General features: G+C 39.8%; 1 protein-coding gene across 15 annotated transcripts in view; it reads left to right on the top strand.

Moving 5' to 3' along the window:
- MBNL2 (muscleblind like splicing regulator 2) overlaps positions 1–16650 on the top strand; it is a 254347-nt gene that overhangs the window by 64550 nt on the left and 173147 nt on the right. For 4 of the 15 annotated variants that reach the window (XM_003832034.4, XM_003832035.5, XM_055096916.2 and 1 more), the window contains exon 1: positions 16121–16384. The exons of 7 other annotated variants lie outside the window; for them this stretch is intronic. The gene's annotated coding sequence lies outside the window, so the exon portion shown is untranslated. Of the gene's footprint in view, positions 1–16120; positions 16385–16650 lie in introns of those variants that run through there. 4 more of the 15 variants (XM_008957400.4, XM_008957399.4, XM_008957402.4 and 1 more) reach the window with 1 other exon arrangement.

Below are 16650 nucleotides of genomic sequence, written 5' to 3' on the forward strand. Positions count from 1 at the left end.
ATCTACAGTAATGAATCAGAGAGAAAGCATTTGACCCAGCAAAATTTACTCCCCTGTCTGAATCGTGATTTCTACAGTTCTGATCCTCAGAGAGCAAGCCACGTAGATTTTTTTTCTCTTTTCTGTTTCCATGCCCAGTTCTTTCAATCTTTGTTCACTGCATCGTGACTGAGGATGTCATACAGTCTACTTGATAAGCATGTGATTCACTTTTCATATATTAAGATCTCTTAGCTTTCCTTCAGCTTTATGGGAGTGGAAGGGAGGGGGATTATATTTTATTTCTTATTCCAGTAGCTCCTGAGTGTTGATAATTAGGTTTGGCTGTGAATCTTGTGAAGTGTGAGAAATAAGCTATGAATTGTCATAATAAAAACAATTGGCAACATTTAATATTTATTATTTTCTGAGCACTAACTCCTTTAATCCTCCCACAATCCCATGAGAATTGCTATATCCTTGTTACAGAGATAAAGAAGAATCTTAGGGACAGGAGACCCCAGGCAATGGCACATGCTAATAGTGAGAGAGATAGGACTTGAACTTGAGAACTGATTGGAGCCTGCTCAATCAGTTGTAGTAATAATGATAGTAATAATGATAATACTAATAACATAGCAACAATGATAACAGTGTAATATTGTAGTAATACTGATAATAGTGTAATACTATACCAAATACAATGAAATGGAAAGAGAATGGCATGGGATTCAAAGTCTGCAATATGGGTTCAGGTTAAAGTCATGACCAAACTAGTAGTGTGACCTTGAGCAAGTTATTTAACTTGGCTAAGCCTCAGTTTCCTCCTTTGAAAAATGGATTTAGTAATACAAGGGCAGGTAACAGGCTTGTCTTCCTTGAATGCCTGTTGTCCCTCTGCTGTGTTTCCTTTCCCTCTACTCACAACTTTCTCCCTACCTCCTTGGATCCCCTTCCCTTTCCTGCATGCATTCATTTTGAAGCTCAACTCATTATACAGCTAAAGTGCTAGAGAAAACCTGTAAATGGCCAAGGTTGTGCTACACACTCTATGATGGGCACTAAAAACCAGCAATCAATAAGAGTGAGGTTAGGGGATAGTCTTAAATTATGCAGAGAAGCATTATTTATTGAACTTGTTATTCTGCAGATTTGCATTTCCCAATGTGTATTTTTTATATTAACAGGAGTGTATTAGTCCGTTTTCATGCTGCTGATAAAGACATACCCAAGACTGGGCAATTTAGAAAAGAAGCAAGTTTATTTGGACTTACAGTTCCACGTGGCTGGGGAAGCCTCACAATCATGGTGGAAGGCAAGGAGGAGCAAGTCACGTCTTACATGGATGGCAGCTGGCAAGGATAGAAAGCTCATGCAGGGGAACTCTTCTTTTTAAAACCATCAGATCTTGTGAGACTTATTCACTGTCATGAGAACAGCACGGGAAAGACTTGCCCCCATGATTCAATTACCTCCCACCAGGTCCCTCCCACAACAGGTGGGAATTCAAGATGAGATTTGGGTGGGAACAGAGCCAAACCATATAATTCCACCCCTGGCCCCTCCCAAATCTCATGTTCTTACACTTCAAAACAAATCATGCCTTCCCAACAGTCCCCCAAATTCTTAATTCATTTCAGCATTAACTCAAAAGTCCACAGTTCAAAGTCTCATCCAAGACAAGGCAAGTCCCTTCCACCTATGAGTCTGTAAAATCAAAAGTAGGTTAGTTACTTCCTAGATACAGTGGAGGTACAGGCAGTGGGAGAAGTTGGCCAAAACAAAGGGGCTACAGGCCCCATGCAAGTTTGAAATCCAGCAGGGTAGTCAAATCTTAAATTTCCGAAATGATCTCCCTTGACTCTATGTCTCACATCCAGGTCATGCTGATGCAAGGGGTGAGTTCCCATGGTTTTGAACAGCTCTGCCCCTGTGGTTTTGCAGGGTACAGTCTCCTTCCCAGCTGCTTTCAAGGACTGGTGTTGAGTCCGTGAAACTAAGTTTGGAGATAAACAAAATTAAACTTTTGTTTCTTGCAGGACTTCTCAGAGCCTTTAATATGCTCATGTGCAATGTGAATCTCCAAGTGGACAATGTAGTATGCATTGATTCCCACATAAGCCCAAAGGGGAATTCTTTTTTATTTTCCGAGATCATGTTGTGGGACCATTATTTAGCAGGAAAACGATGAGAAAGACTTGGACAGGAATAGTGCCAATTAATAGATGTAGGAATCAATGATTGAGGATCATTATTGTGACTTAGGCAGGGGACAACATACCTCTGATTCCTTTGTAGGGCTGGAACTTGAGCCTTTTGTGGAACCTACAGCTTGGCCCAGATTGTACAATAGAACCGGATTGCTCCTAGAACTACAAAAGTAAAAGCTGATTCATGGATTTTTCTAATCAATCTCCCGGGGTGTAGAAACCCTAGTCCCTACTCTTTACCCTATTACAGGCCATGTAAAAAAAGTCTCAGTGGTAGATGCATGTGGGTCAGGGACTTGAGAAATTTGGAAAAATAATGACAAAACTAGGAAAGAGCCAGGGCAGAAACACAAAGATTATCCAAAGGTGAGAAGCTCCTAATAATGAGATCAACCTCTAATAACATTCACCTTCCTCAACCCTAACCTTAATCTAAAGATGTTAACTGGGCAGATGTGTACAGTTGAGTAGGTTGTGTACTATACAACTCCAGCGGTACATATACTTCAAGAATGTGGACTGTAGAATGGTAAGTATGACCTAAATAATGCTCTAGAGATTTTCTGCATACAACCTTCATGGTCATACACAGTGGCCCTGGACATAAACTCAGCAATTAAGTAAACTGAGAATGTACACTTAAAAATTATTATTTTGATCAAACTGTGAGTGGTTTTTACATCCAACAGAGTTCTTAAATGTGGGGGCAAACAAATCAAACTGGCCAGCCAACCAGCTAAAAAGGTACAATAAATGAATTCGAAATCCTTGAAAGACATGATTTGGGTAATTATATTTTAAATTAAATCCCTATATTTCCTTTAAAATATTGCAGGAAGTTCTCTGTTTTCTACTTCTAGGATAATGTCACCCATTATTATTTTCTTCTATATAAACAAGAGAACCCACCAAAATTTGCCAGCTTGCCAACTCCCTGTCAAAACATGTTAATAGAGTACGAATCTTTGCTCCACTTTTAGGATTAGACTGTGAGTATTTGCCCCACTAAGAGGCCTAAATTTTACACAGAATCCACTTCAGCCACTAGGTTCTTTAGAGACCCAGGATTAAGTCTTTAACCTGATGTGCCTCAACTTCTCTACTTGTAAAGTGAAGGTAAAGAAAGTGACTTCCCAGATTGAGTGAGTATGAAGTGATAAATTACTGCAAAGTAGTGTTCAAAGGAGAGTGTGCAATTAATGCTTTATAATAATCTTTCCAATATTGAAGACATAAAGATAAATTAGTTAGCCCCTTTGTCTTCTTTGAGAACGATGATAAAACCCTTATTTGGGTGTCAGTGAGTCTAATTAAGGCAATTAATACTTATTAGTTTATACACTATGAAAAATGTGTACTCATTGCTCATTTGGTAAAATTTCTAGTTTTCTAGAAGTTTGATGAACTTTTTGTTTGGCTATTGTCAATATTAAAAAGTTCTTTTAAAAAAAGACACTTCTTTTTATTCTTATTTTTAACTTTTTGAGGCAAGGTCTTGCTCTGTCACCCAGGCTGGAGTGCAGTGGCACGATCTCAGCTCATTGCAACCTCCGCCTCCTGGGTTCAAGCAATTCTCATGCCGCAGCCTCCCAAGTACCTGGGATTACGGGTGTGCATCACCATGCCTGTATAATTTTTGTGCTTTTAGTAGAGACGGGGTTTCACCGTATTGGCCAGGCTGGTCTCAAACTCCTGGCCTCAGGTGATCTGCCCGCCTTGGCCTCCCGAAGTGCTGGGATTATAGGCATGAACCACCACACCTGGCCGACATTGACTTTTAACCAAAAAAACCCAAAGTGTCCTCAGTATATTTAAATGTGAAATCTTAAGAACAGAGATTTTTATCTAAGTGTGGTCCAAAGTATTAGCTCAGTGATGTTACATAACTCAGAGTATGTATCTATAAAGCAAGGTTATAAATGCTTAATTATGTTAAAAATAACTTTAAGATTCAAATAGATTAAAAATGTCATCTGTGTTTCTTAGTCAGGGACCCAGCAAATTGAGAACTTTTAAAATTACTTTTAGAACATGACGGTTAGTGTGTGATGAAAGCTTATAAAGGAAGTCTTTGTCTTTGTGGCATAGCTTGTGGTTTTGAAAACGGAGAGCCTGATTTTACCAAAGTGTAGTATGTATGTGGATAGTTTTCTATTCATTGACAGTGAATTTTTCATATTGATATATACAAATTTTATAACTATACATAAACACAATTTAAATAATTCTATACAACTGTGAATTTTTTTTTTTTTTTTTTTGAGACAGAATCTCACACTGTTGCCCAGGCTGGAGTGCAGTGGTGCAATCGTGGCTTACTGCAACTTCTGCCTCCCAGGTTCAAGTGATTCTCATGCCTTAACCTCCCAAGTAGCTGGGGTTACAGGCATAAGTTTCACCACACTGGCCAGGCTGGTCTTAAACTTCTGGCCGCAAGTGATCCACCCGCCTTGGCCTCCCAAAGTGCTCAGTTTTTAAATGTTATTTGCTGTGAGACCAAAGTCAGTATTGAAACTTCTAAGTGGAAGGGACTCAGTCCAGTTCCTGTTGTGGGAAGGATTTCTGGCTGCTGTGATTTAGTGACTTGGGTATATGGGATTTTTGTGTATGGAGGAGAGGGGTGGTGAAAGGGTAGCAGGGAGAGGAAGGCAGGGGTTGGGTGGGGTGGGGGAAGGGGTGAGGTACATAACATTTGATGCATGATCTGACACCCTATGAGAATCCTCATTGAAATTTTGAGGAGCCACAAACTTCCAGGGAGTTAAAATCTTTTCTGTCTTTTACAAAAGTAAGCCTTGTCTTGCTGTCTGCTTCCTCATCTTCAAATAAGAAGCTAGGGTGTAGATGAAAAGAAAGATTTCTTCTAGCCCTAGGATCCGTGATTGTAAGCTCACCATAATCGTCTCAGGATTGGACTGCTTTGCGAAATAAAATCATTCTATTTGTAAGTGATCAGGCTTGTTGGAGAGGTTGGCAATCCCTTGGGTTGGGGGTATAGAGCAGGAGTGTGTGGGCCTGAGCTTGAGAGAGACAAGGGTTGCAGGCAAAGCTGCAGCAAAAACTGGAGTAGAAAAAGCACAATTCTCATTTTGTTTTGCTGTGGAAAAGGGACCTGCTAACAGAGTTCAAGATTAGAATGACTCAGTGAATATTTAAGTATGGTTATTTCTTCCTTTTTCATTAAGCCTTCTAAATGCAGAGATCTATAAAGCTGTGGCTTGAGATTTTAGAGAAAGAATGCAGTGACATGAGACCAAAATGATGTGAGGTGATGACATCAGCATCAGAATGCTGTTGCTAAGGTGAGCCTGTTTTTCTCTCTAATCCAGCTGGAAGGCAAAATAATTGCCCATTTCTGGTAAAGAATATATCCATGACATGATCCCTTTTCTGTAGCAGATAAAACAAAGCCAGATGCCTTCTCTTTGCACAAATTATTTTAAAAATAAAGATTAAAATTTCATTATAAAACATAGCACATGTCCTTGGGAGAATAGGCAGAACATTTTACGTAAGTTTGAAATTTTAATTTATCAAGACTATATGCCGAGATCTAAATGGATATCGGAATGAGATAGTGTGATGAATCTACTTGGAAAGAGATAGCAGTATTTTGGATTTAGGGAAAGGGGAGATGGGGAAATATCTAAAGGTGTCAAAGAAAGATCTCCAAGCTTATGGTGGCTGATAGAGGGAAGAGAGTGAGGAAAGTCCTGGATTTGAAGAAAGACAGGCAGAAGCCACCGTGCTATGGCTCTTGATAATGGATGGTGCCCTTCGTACAAAGAGAACAGTATCAGTGGAATTCAGAAACAAGGGGTGGGACTCAGGCAAACTGGAGGCCAAAGTGGTTGTATGCAGAAGTCCCTCCCACATGAACGTTTTCCAGAATTGCTCCTGGGGTTTGAATATTCTGCTTGGAACACACTTCTCCAGAGATTTCTATTCATTTGACAGTGGAAACACACTCCCTCACCCTGACATGTCTCTGTTCAGAGGGCGCTTTCTCCATGAGCCTGTCCTGGCCCCACGGTAGAAGCCACAGCTACCCCCTCCCAGCTCCACCTGATTGCCTGATCCCCTCTACCAGGCCCAAATTCTCCTTTTCCTTTTACTTTTTTCTTTGCACTTAGCACCTTCTGATTTGCCATATAATTTTTCTATCACATTTAGAGCCAGTGAGGTGTCACAGTAGAGAACATGGCCTCTGAAGCCAGCCTGCCTGGGGCAAATGGGCTGCACCACCTGCCAGCTGTGCGACCCTGGAAAGGTTACTTAATCATTCAGGTGTTTTCCCATCTGTAAACCTGAGATAATAATAGTGTCATGGATTTCACACAATAGCATTGTGCTTGACTCAGTATAATCACTATGTACATATTTAATAAATAGATGTCTCTCCTTGTCGTCAACACTATGTGAGCTCCCCAGAAGTGCTTGTCATGAGTAGCATTTGACGGAGGAAAGAGATGAGTAACACATTTTCCAGAAATTGATGTTTTCGCTGAAACATGGAATTTAGACAGGGTTAAGCTTTGGAAGGGTAGTTATGCCCATAGGTCACTAGACAGCTACCAAGGGCCCTCTGCTGGTCAGAAAAACCCGGGCAAATCTTCTCTAAGATTTGCCTGAGGAGAAAGGCTGCTGTGAAGATCTGGTCCAGACAGGAGATCCTGGAGCCACAGGGACTTCTGGGATAACCATGGTTGTGAGAAACAAATAGAAAGTAGCATTGAGGTGTGCTAGATGCCTCAAGTTAGTAAAGCTAAGGACCTCAGTCAAGTAAGAACATATAGCATCAAATAAAAGAGGTTGAGTTGAATGAGGTTGAATAGAGGTGACAAAGAAAGATCTAGAAGCTATGGTTGTTGACAGAAGAGAGTGAGGGAAGTTCTGAATGTGAAGAAAGATAGGCAGAAGCAGAGATGGACACGGTCTAATGAACAGGAAAAAAAACCCATTTTACCTGGGCCAGAGTTTTCCAAAATATAACCCCCAAGAACACCATACTAGTTAGATTTCGTTTTTTAAGTAAAAGAGCCTCTGGTAAAATTAATTCTCAGACACAGTGAACTAGAAAACCCCGTCTTGGAAATTTGCAATGCACATTCCCAGAATCAAGGCTCTGAGAGGTCCTTCGGTAAAAACACACATTTAATGAGTGATTTCAATGGTTTCCAAACTTAGCCCTGGGTCCTTTTCTTCAGAAACATTTGAGATGAGTGCCCAGAGATCTCACTTTGGGGATCATGTGAAATAATGTGAGATTCTCGGGGTCCCATCTACATCTTGTTTATCTTTACATCATGAATGTTTCAATTGGGACCAACATGTAGCAAGTCATGTGATAAACCCTAATCAGATGAGTGAACAAGTGGATCTAGGTAGGGTGGTGATCCTAAAATAAACAGAAAGAGATGGAGAGGGGAATAGGAGCACTGACAAGTCTTTCCTTCAGGAACGGTATATTGTAGTAAATCAAAACCAGTTGCATTTAATTTTTAAAGTCAAGATTGTCATCACACTACAATAACACACATGCTATGCTTCATCTATTCCCCACATCCATTCCATACTCTCTGTTGGAGATGACAATGTCTTCATCAGGCAGCAGGCTGACATACTTCCACTGCTACAGAGACTCCTGCAATCTCACCACAGTCTTGTGCTGGAACCCACCCACTTCTGAACCGTTGAAGAACAAGTTACGTTATTCTCATTCCATTAAAGAAAAGGTTATTAAAGACCCTTTGATTCCATTAAAAACTCTTTGTAGGGATCTAAGCTGCTCATCAAGCATCAAAGAAATAGAAAATCCTGATTCTGCCATAGCACACACTATTTGGTGACACCAAAGTGATACTCTCAATTGGTAGTTTTGACTTTTCGACTCTTTCCTGGTTTTTTAAAACTTGGCTTTAATGACCCTTGGAAGCCCCTTAGAAATGCCACATTAGCTTTGATCCTTGGCCTTGTGTCTCAAACCCAATTTCCTACTCATCCTGTACCATATTTCAGTCCTGCTAAATTTTGTTTAACAAATATTTATTGTCAGTCCCATATGTTGGGTACTGGACAACCAATAATGAGTATCAAGTAGATTATAAATTTTGACAAAAGGCAGTAAATGCTCCAGAAACAAAAGGAAAAGTATAGCACATGAGTGTATGTCCTTCCATCCGATAGCCACTGGACCCATGTTCAGCCTGGCCCCTCAGTCAGAAGGTGGGCAGAAGTTTATAGATAGAAAAATCTTACTTTCAAGTATCCCAACAGGAGGGAGATCACAGCCCTCACCTGCAGCTTAGAGACCCACCTTTCAGGCTTGGACATTCTCTGTCAGAAACACCACTTTCATAGAAGGAGGTGGAGAAGGGGCTGAGAATACTCATCCTTTATTATAGGAGAAAGGGCGAATTCTAGTGAGCACAATGACAGATGCACAGTGATCCCTCAGCCAGCCCAGAAGAATAGCAGTCAGGAGCTGCAAAAGAAGTCTGTAATTTTATTGAAGACAGTGACAGGGGAAATGCTCATTGCTGCTTCCTCTTTGTGCTTATATTTACAATTCACCATTTGGAAAGGTGGATGATCCTGGCAAGTTCCCAGGCCCATCAACTGTGGGCAGATCACTCAGCCCCTGCCTCAGGGTGTTCTTTCTTTAGCCCAGAGAACATCTGCAATCCTGGAGAACCATAGGCTTCGCCCCCATCTCCAACGCTTGGAGGATTTCACATGACCACAGCTTAAGGGCTGGGCATGTCCTGTAACCTTTGACCTGACCTCCTCTCTGCGACTTCAAATGCCCTTAGGCCTGGGACAGGAGGCATGATATGACCATCAAACCAGAAAAACAATGAGACAGTTAACATTGGCCAAACTATTGGGACTTTTGCCTTAGTGCCATGGTTCCCAAACCGTGCTCTCAGGCACCCTAGGAAACTGTAGTGAACTCACTGGGGTTCCATGGGCTGCTGTACATTTTCTAAGGAAATACAGCAATATTCATCATCTGTCAGACACTGTGCGACCTACTAGCTCAAGGTAGTTCATGATTTCAATAGAATCACACTTTGTTCCTTTTGATGGTAACATATATCTTTGCAAAGCTGGATTTTTAGTAGTTGTTAAGCTGATAAAACAAGTACCATGCAAGAAGCAATGTGGAACAGGAAATGAGAGTTGTGGTTGCAATCTGATTTCAAGCTTTGAGATAGGCATGCTACAATCCATTAAAAACTAATTCGAGTTAAGCATGTAAGAAAAATGTTTTTTTTCAAATATTTTGCATTAACGTTTCATATAACTCCTTACTTATTAAAACATAAGCACTTACTAAGGTGTTTGGATATAGCTATTTAATAAATGGAACAATTAGGTATTATTTTTGGCCTAGGGACACAGTGAAAAAAATTATGGAATACCAAGAGTGTCATGAAGCAAGGAAGTTTGGAAATCTCTACTTTAGTTATCACTTTTTTGGCATACAGAAATCACTCTCACTAGGATTCTAAGCCCTAAGGGTTATGATGATGTTGATAATGATAATAGTAGCAGTAAAAATAGTGGCTAACAGACATTGAGCACTGCTATGTACCATGTTCTGTGTAAGGGAGTCTCACACATGATTTTATTTACATGCTTTATGCAATTTGCTTCCTCCTATTTTCCTTAACCCAGAAAATGTTAGTCCTAATTTTCCCATCTTCTGCCTCTAGGCCTACTGGAGAAAAATTAAAAACCAGTTGACATTTCTTGCGATAAATTCAATAAAAAACACTATAACTTTTTTTTCTGAAAATTATAAAACCAATTTTCTATTCCCTGCTGCATTTTCAACCAACATGTTAAAAAAAAATACTAATCTCTTAGAAAGTATGTAAATTTTCTCCAGAATCCTAAATAGAAATCAATCAACCAAAATGAATTCAGCACCACTCCATGTTCGGCATTGTGGATGACGAAAAGTACTTTAATGCAAGGTCTGTACCCTCAGGGGGCTTATGATTTGGTTTATACATGAAATAACTAGAAAAAAAAGTAAAAAATAGCAGTACATACTAAAGGACAAAGAGGCGGGATAGGCTTGAAACATTATGTTGAGAGAGAAATAAGTCCTAAGATTGAATAATCACAGACCAGGCCCGTCAGCAACTTACCTTTCTGTCTCATCTCTCTCTTGCTATGAACAACTTTTTCTTCCTTTCTAGGTACCAGGCCATCTCTTCCAGTAAACCAAACACTTCTATCTGTCCTAAGACACCTATCCTTTTCTATTCAAAGGGAGACTCTGTTTCTCAGGAAATCACCATGATTTTAAACATCATCAAACATTAATTTTCTCCTTGACCATAAGCTTGCTAACTTTGGTATGCCCAGCAAAGGAGATTACTTCATAACTGCATTGTGCCTTTCAGCTTTTATGCATTGCTTCTTTTCCTTCTCCGGTCCAACTTTAAATTCATGCATGTGTGCTTGTGTGTGTGTGTGCATGCATGGATATATATTATTACATATGTAGTATATTTACACATACATAGAGTATAATATATAATACACATATAATGTATAATATGCATATTATATACATAATATAAAATGTATACATAATACATAATATATACGTAATACATATTATAGAATATAGAATATACATATAACATATAATATACACATAATATGTAATATATACATATATACACATATGTGTTGTATATAATATATGATATATACATATACAGTATGCATATAATATATAATACACATATTATATATAATAATTATACATTATACATAGTATATATGTCTCTATGGCTTCTCTACCAATTTTTTTACTTAAGCCCTGTAACTGTCTTTATCACCTTATTACCAGTGCCATTTCCAAGTTTATCCATTTAACCATTCAACAACTATTCAGAAAGTGTCTGCTATTATGCAATGCATGTTCTAGGCACTGGGGATAAACTGATGAATAGGAAAGACATGGTTCATTCCCTCATAGATTCTAGCGAGGTACATAAACAAGCAAGACATGTTTACTATGTACTGTGACAATTGTTATGATGAATAAAATGTCAAGGTGCTGTGAGAGTCATGGTGGTCAAAGAAGGCTTCCTGGAGGAGGTGATGTGTACATTGGGTGTTGCTGGATAGAAAGATGTTAGATGGGTGTGAAAGGAATAGAAGATTTTTCATGAAGAAGGAATCCAGGCTCTAAATTAGAAAAGACATGACACACCTGAGGGACTAAAGTTGGTTTAATAATACTGGATGTAAAGGTAGGAAGGAAGTGACTTCAAGAGGAGGGTGAAAGAAGATAGTTGGGAACTAGTTAGGGGACTTCTCTGGAAGATAATGAGGAGACATGGAGTGAGTTTATGCATGTAATGGCATTATAACATTTACATTTTTAAAAAGATGATTTTGGCTGAGGTGTGGTAAATGGAGTGAAAGGTGAGGGGCAAAATTGGAGGCAGAGAGGTAAGGAACAGGTAAAAGGTGGTGGGGGGTTTAATTAGGGGCCCAACAGTAAAGATGGAGAGGAGTGGATAGATTCCAGAGACAGGAATTCACAGGGTGTGGGACCATTTGGTTGTTGGTGATGATAAAGAGTTAGGCATCAAAGATGGTGGCTCCATTTACCAAAGTGGGAAACGTAACAGAAATGATGCTTTCACTTATTGAAATGGGAAATGATCAAATAAAAAATGATTTTAGTTTGGGACAAGGTAAAAATGAGTCATCTCTGGTACATTTAGGTGAAGAATTGGGCCGGCTGGGCACAGTGGCTCACGCCTGTAATCCCAGCACTTTGGGAGGCCGAGGAGGTCGGATCATGAGGTCAGGAGATCAAGACCATCCTGGATAGCATGGTGAAATCCCATCTCTACTAAAAATATAAAAAATTAGCTGGGCGTGGTGGCGGGTGCCTGTAGTCCCAGCTACTTGGGAGACTGAAGCAGGAGAATGGCGTGAACCCGGGAGGCGGAGTTTGCAGTGAGCCAAGATCGCGCCACTACATTCCAGCCTGGGCGACAGAGCGAGACTCTGTCTCAAAAAAAAAACAAAAAAAAAAAAAACAAAAAAAAAAACAAAAAACTGGGCCTAGAGGTCAAAAGAAAAGGATGGAGTGATAGATCTCGAATTTATCAAACTGTACAAGACAACTGACAATTTCTATTGGGCAAATTCGAAGGTACTGTTTTGTATTTTCATTCCTCTGGCCACCTTCTTTACTTGAATATAGTTGATGTCTTCTTGCTACTTGTTCTCTAGTTTCTCAAACATTCTGCTTTCTAGTTAGCATGTCATGACCTCAGGAAAAATTAAGCTTCTATCCAGAGTTTCCAGGAACTTATGTAGATATAGAAAAATAAGGAAAGAAGAAGGAGGAGGAGGAAAAGGAGAAAGAAGAGGAAGAAGAGAAAAAAGAAAAAAGATTAAGTCCAGCTTGGATCTGTAGGACATTGTACCCATCAATTAATTCATTTAACATACATGTGTTACGGAGCGCCTCCACCATGTGCCACGAACATACTAGATTAGATGTTGGAGAGACAATTGTGACTTCTGAGGCCAACAGTCTGGCTCAGAAGGTAGACCTTAAGTAAATAAATAATAATAACCAAATTAACGTATAACCATCCCCTGTAATAAGTGCTATGAAGCAAACAACATCTATAAACATTTTGGTGCTCAAAGAATAGTCCGTGGACAAGAGCCATCAGTGTCACCTGGGAGCTTGTTAGAAAAGCAGAATTTCAGTGTCCACCCAAGAACTATGGAGATGGGATCTGCATTTTAACAAGACCCCTGGGAGATTTGCATGCACATTAACATTTGAGATGCACTGCTCTGGAGTTCACAGGGCTATGAGAGAAAACAAGAAGTAGATCTGAACTCATCCTGTGGGTCAGGGAAGGGTTCCCTGAACAGACGGCCTCTGGCTAAGCTAGAGAAGCAGGCAGGGGCTACATGGCACAGAGCCTCATGGGCCATGTTGAGGGCTTTTATCTTTTTCCTAAAAGCAATCTAAAGAGAGTTAAAGGTTGTCTTAGTCAACTCAGGCTGCCATAGACTGGGTGGCTTATACAACAGAAGTTTGTTTTCTCATAGTTCTGGAGGCTGAAAGTCCAATATCAGAGTGCCAGCATGGTCAGGTTCTGGTGAGGTCTCTGTTCCTGGCTTGCAGAGAGCTGCTTTCTTGCTGTGTCTTCACATGGTAAAGGGAGAGAGAAACAGGCCTCTTTCTGGTGTCTCAGAAGAACACAAATCCCATCGTGAAGACTCCACCCTCACGACCTCATCTAAATTGCCTCCCAAAAGTCCCATCTCCAAATACCTTCCTGTTGAGGGCTAGGACTTCCACATATAAATGTTAGGGGGACACAATTCAGTCCACAGCAAAGGTTTTACACAAAAGAGTGTGGAAAAATTAGACTTTTGTTTTTTAATTCCTGTTCTGACTGAAGTGTGAAAAAAGGTTTGAAGGGGTCAAGAATATATTCAGGAGACCAGTTAAGGGGCTATTTAAATCATCATGATAAAAGACACCGATAGCTTGGACAAAGCCACTGGTAGAGATGAAGCAAAGTGAAACATTTCTAAATATTTAGGTGTTAAACCCGAAAGACTTTGATAATGGATTTCAAATGGTGGTTGAAGAAGGAGGGTTAAGAATGACTGCCAGGTTTTTAGCTCATGCAGTTGGATGAATATGATATCAATTCTTGAGATAGGAATCATGAAGTCAGCAAGTTTGTGCACGGCATTTTGCTAACTGCAATGAACAATGCATTTAGAAATACCAGTAAGAATGGCTATCATTAGTGAGCATTTATTATGTGCCAGTCACTGCATAGACATTTTGCGTGCATTATCTTAATTAATATACGACACAAGCCTTGATTTCTGAGATGGAAAAATCAACTCAGGCAAGCTAACTGCAGAAGACTGCATTGTTAAGGGTTTCAAAGCGTCTGGTACAATAAACAATACAGAATGCTTTCACAGGAGAACATCAGAGAGGGTAATGTGGCCACAGAAGACAAGACAGAATAAAGGGAAAGGTGAGCTGAGGTCTAAAGATTGAGTAAGGCAGAAATAAGCATGACTCCATCAGGAAGTTCACTTGGGAAAACAGTGGAGAAAAAGTTGAGTTGAAAGGGAGAGCCCAGATTATGAAGGCCCTTGAAAGTCTATAATTCAGATTTTATAGAGAGAAAGGTTTGAATGTGAAAGGAACATGACTTTACATGATTTTAAAAAACCCGTCTGGCAACAAGGGAGCTTGAAGATGAGGAGGCCTGAGTTCCAGAGGCTGTCTTGTTAGCATTTGTGTTTTCCAGGTAATAGGTCAGAGTTCTGGCCTACCTGGGAGGGAAAATCAACAAGGCTTAGTTTCATTGGTTGAGAATGGGGGAATGTGTCAAAGATAACTAAAGTTTCAGGAATGGGATTCATGGAATGATAGTTTCAAAGACAGAATCAGAGGGAGATGAGGAAGAGGAGAATCACAAATCTGTTTAAGTATATTAATAATTAAAAGTAGTTTGTATCTGTTTGACCACATAACTAATTTAAATTTCTAGAAGTATTACAGTAGATGAAAGCCTGCAAGTTAGGATATGTGATAGAATTACATGGGGAAGACAAAGAATGTAAGTATAAAAACTGAGGGGAATAAAGCATGGTAGTTATTGAAGAAAGTAGCCTAGAAATTACATGAAATATTATGTTTTTAAGATGCAATGGCAAAATAAAAAGAAAGCATTCCATTGCATTCTGTTGCTTCATTACAGATGCGCTGAACAGTTGCTTATAAAAATCGTGCATTGGGTTCAACCTTTCAGATGAATAGGGGCTTTGTTCTGTCTTGGTCTCGTCATGTAATCATCATACATTTTTTTTCTCAAAATGTGGTATTTAGGGGAGGAAAATGTATGCTTGTTGTGTTTGCTAAATGCCATATGTTTTTGAGTTTTTGTTTTCAAGGCATACAGAAATGCTGTAGACTGGGAAATAAATAAATAAATAAATAAATAAATAAATAAATAAATAATAACCCTTCCTAAACTTTCTCTTCTTCTGCTTTATCTCAGGAAACTCCAGCACCTCCTAGAACATCTTTTGTGGAATGGCACCTCATGGGGGCCCTTGGATCATGTACCCCTTGTATTCAACAGTAAACATCTTCCTATAATCATTGCTTCATTAACGATAATGTGAGCCAATGCACAGTATTTATCAAATGGCATCTAAGATGGTTAAGGCACACCTAATCCTCTCGTGGGTGCCTGCCAAGAGTAGAAAAGGGTAGTGTATAGATATCAATTTTATTGTCCAGCATTCCCTAATCGAAGTCCCAAGTGGTCTGAAAACTTAGACGAAAGATAAATGGGCCGCAGTAATTAACCACTGCAATAACAGATGTTATACAGGAAACCTGTGTGTGCCAGAGCTATAAGCATGTTTTGATTTTGAATACGCACTTGGGCTAGCACATTCTTCCTCAATAATGGAAATATGTAAATGTTTTGTAAGGTATTAACTGCCATGGCAGACGTTGAATTATTTTTCCTTTAAAAAACATATACATATGCTTTGTCAGATAGTCCAAGGACTTCAGTTTCATGTACAACCTGGATTTCTTTGGAATCTGCGGAGTTTCACATTTTCCCAAGTGTTCACGGTGCAGCTCCTGGCTTCGAGCTGGCTGTCTTCAAGGGTGTTTTCTTGAGCTACCCCTCTCTCTGCTCTGCCAATTATGTGCCACTTTGTCTTGGTGCTATGATTGCTTTCTTCTGAGAGGGAAATTCCTCTTTCATCAGTATGGATGCACTGTTTTTACACACTGCAAGTGCTGTGTTACTGTGTCAGTCATCCTATTAGGGCCAGTTTCAGACGAGTAGGGCTGACGAGCTGGCTGGGGATTGGCTGGCCCCGGCTGGGAGGGATTTGTCGGAAGGAAGGGCTGCAGCTTACAGCAACAGAGTTTAGACTGTCTTTGCTTCATCATCTGAAGGTAAAATTTTCCAGATACGGCAGACGGCTTTCAGAGTACAATAAACAGGGAATGAGAACTATTTACATGGAAGTTTCTTCCTCATGATGCGGTGGAGAAGCCTCGGCCACTTGGTTCTGCCAGATGTTCCTGGGGTTACTGTAAATGGGAAGGACAGGCAGAGCTAAACAAGGTAGGAGAATCGCCCCCCTTTTTTGAATGTTTAAAGAGTTTGCTGCAGTATGCTGCATTCCATGTGTGCTGCTTACGGGAGCCAGGGAAACTGGATTCCACTAATTCAATTGTAATACTTGCGGGGGACCCTGGAGTTTTACGTAACATTTTGATTTGAGAAAAAGAAATGGCAAAGCTTGAATCTATGCCGCCTGTTTGGGGTGAGGCAAGAAATCGAGTTTTTATGCAAAGAATCGATTCATTTATTATATTATTTTTTAAAAA

The sequence above is a fragment of the Pan paniscus genome, chromosome 14 (genome assembly GCF_029289425.2).
Source record: "Pan paniscus chromosome 14, NHGRI_mPanPan1-v2.0_pri, whole genome shotgun sequence".
Taxonomy (NCBI): Eukaryota; Metazoa; Chordata; class Mammalia; order Primates; family Hominidae; genus Pan; species Pan paniscus.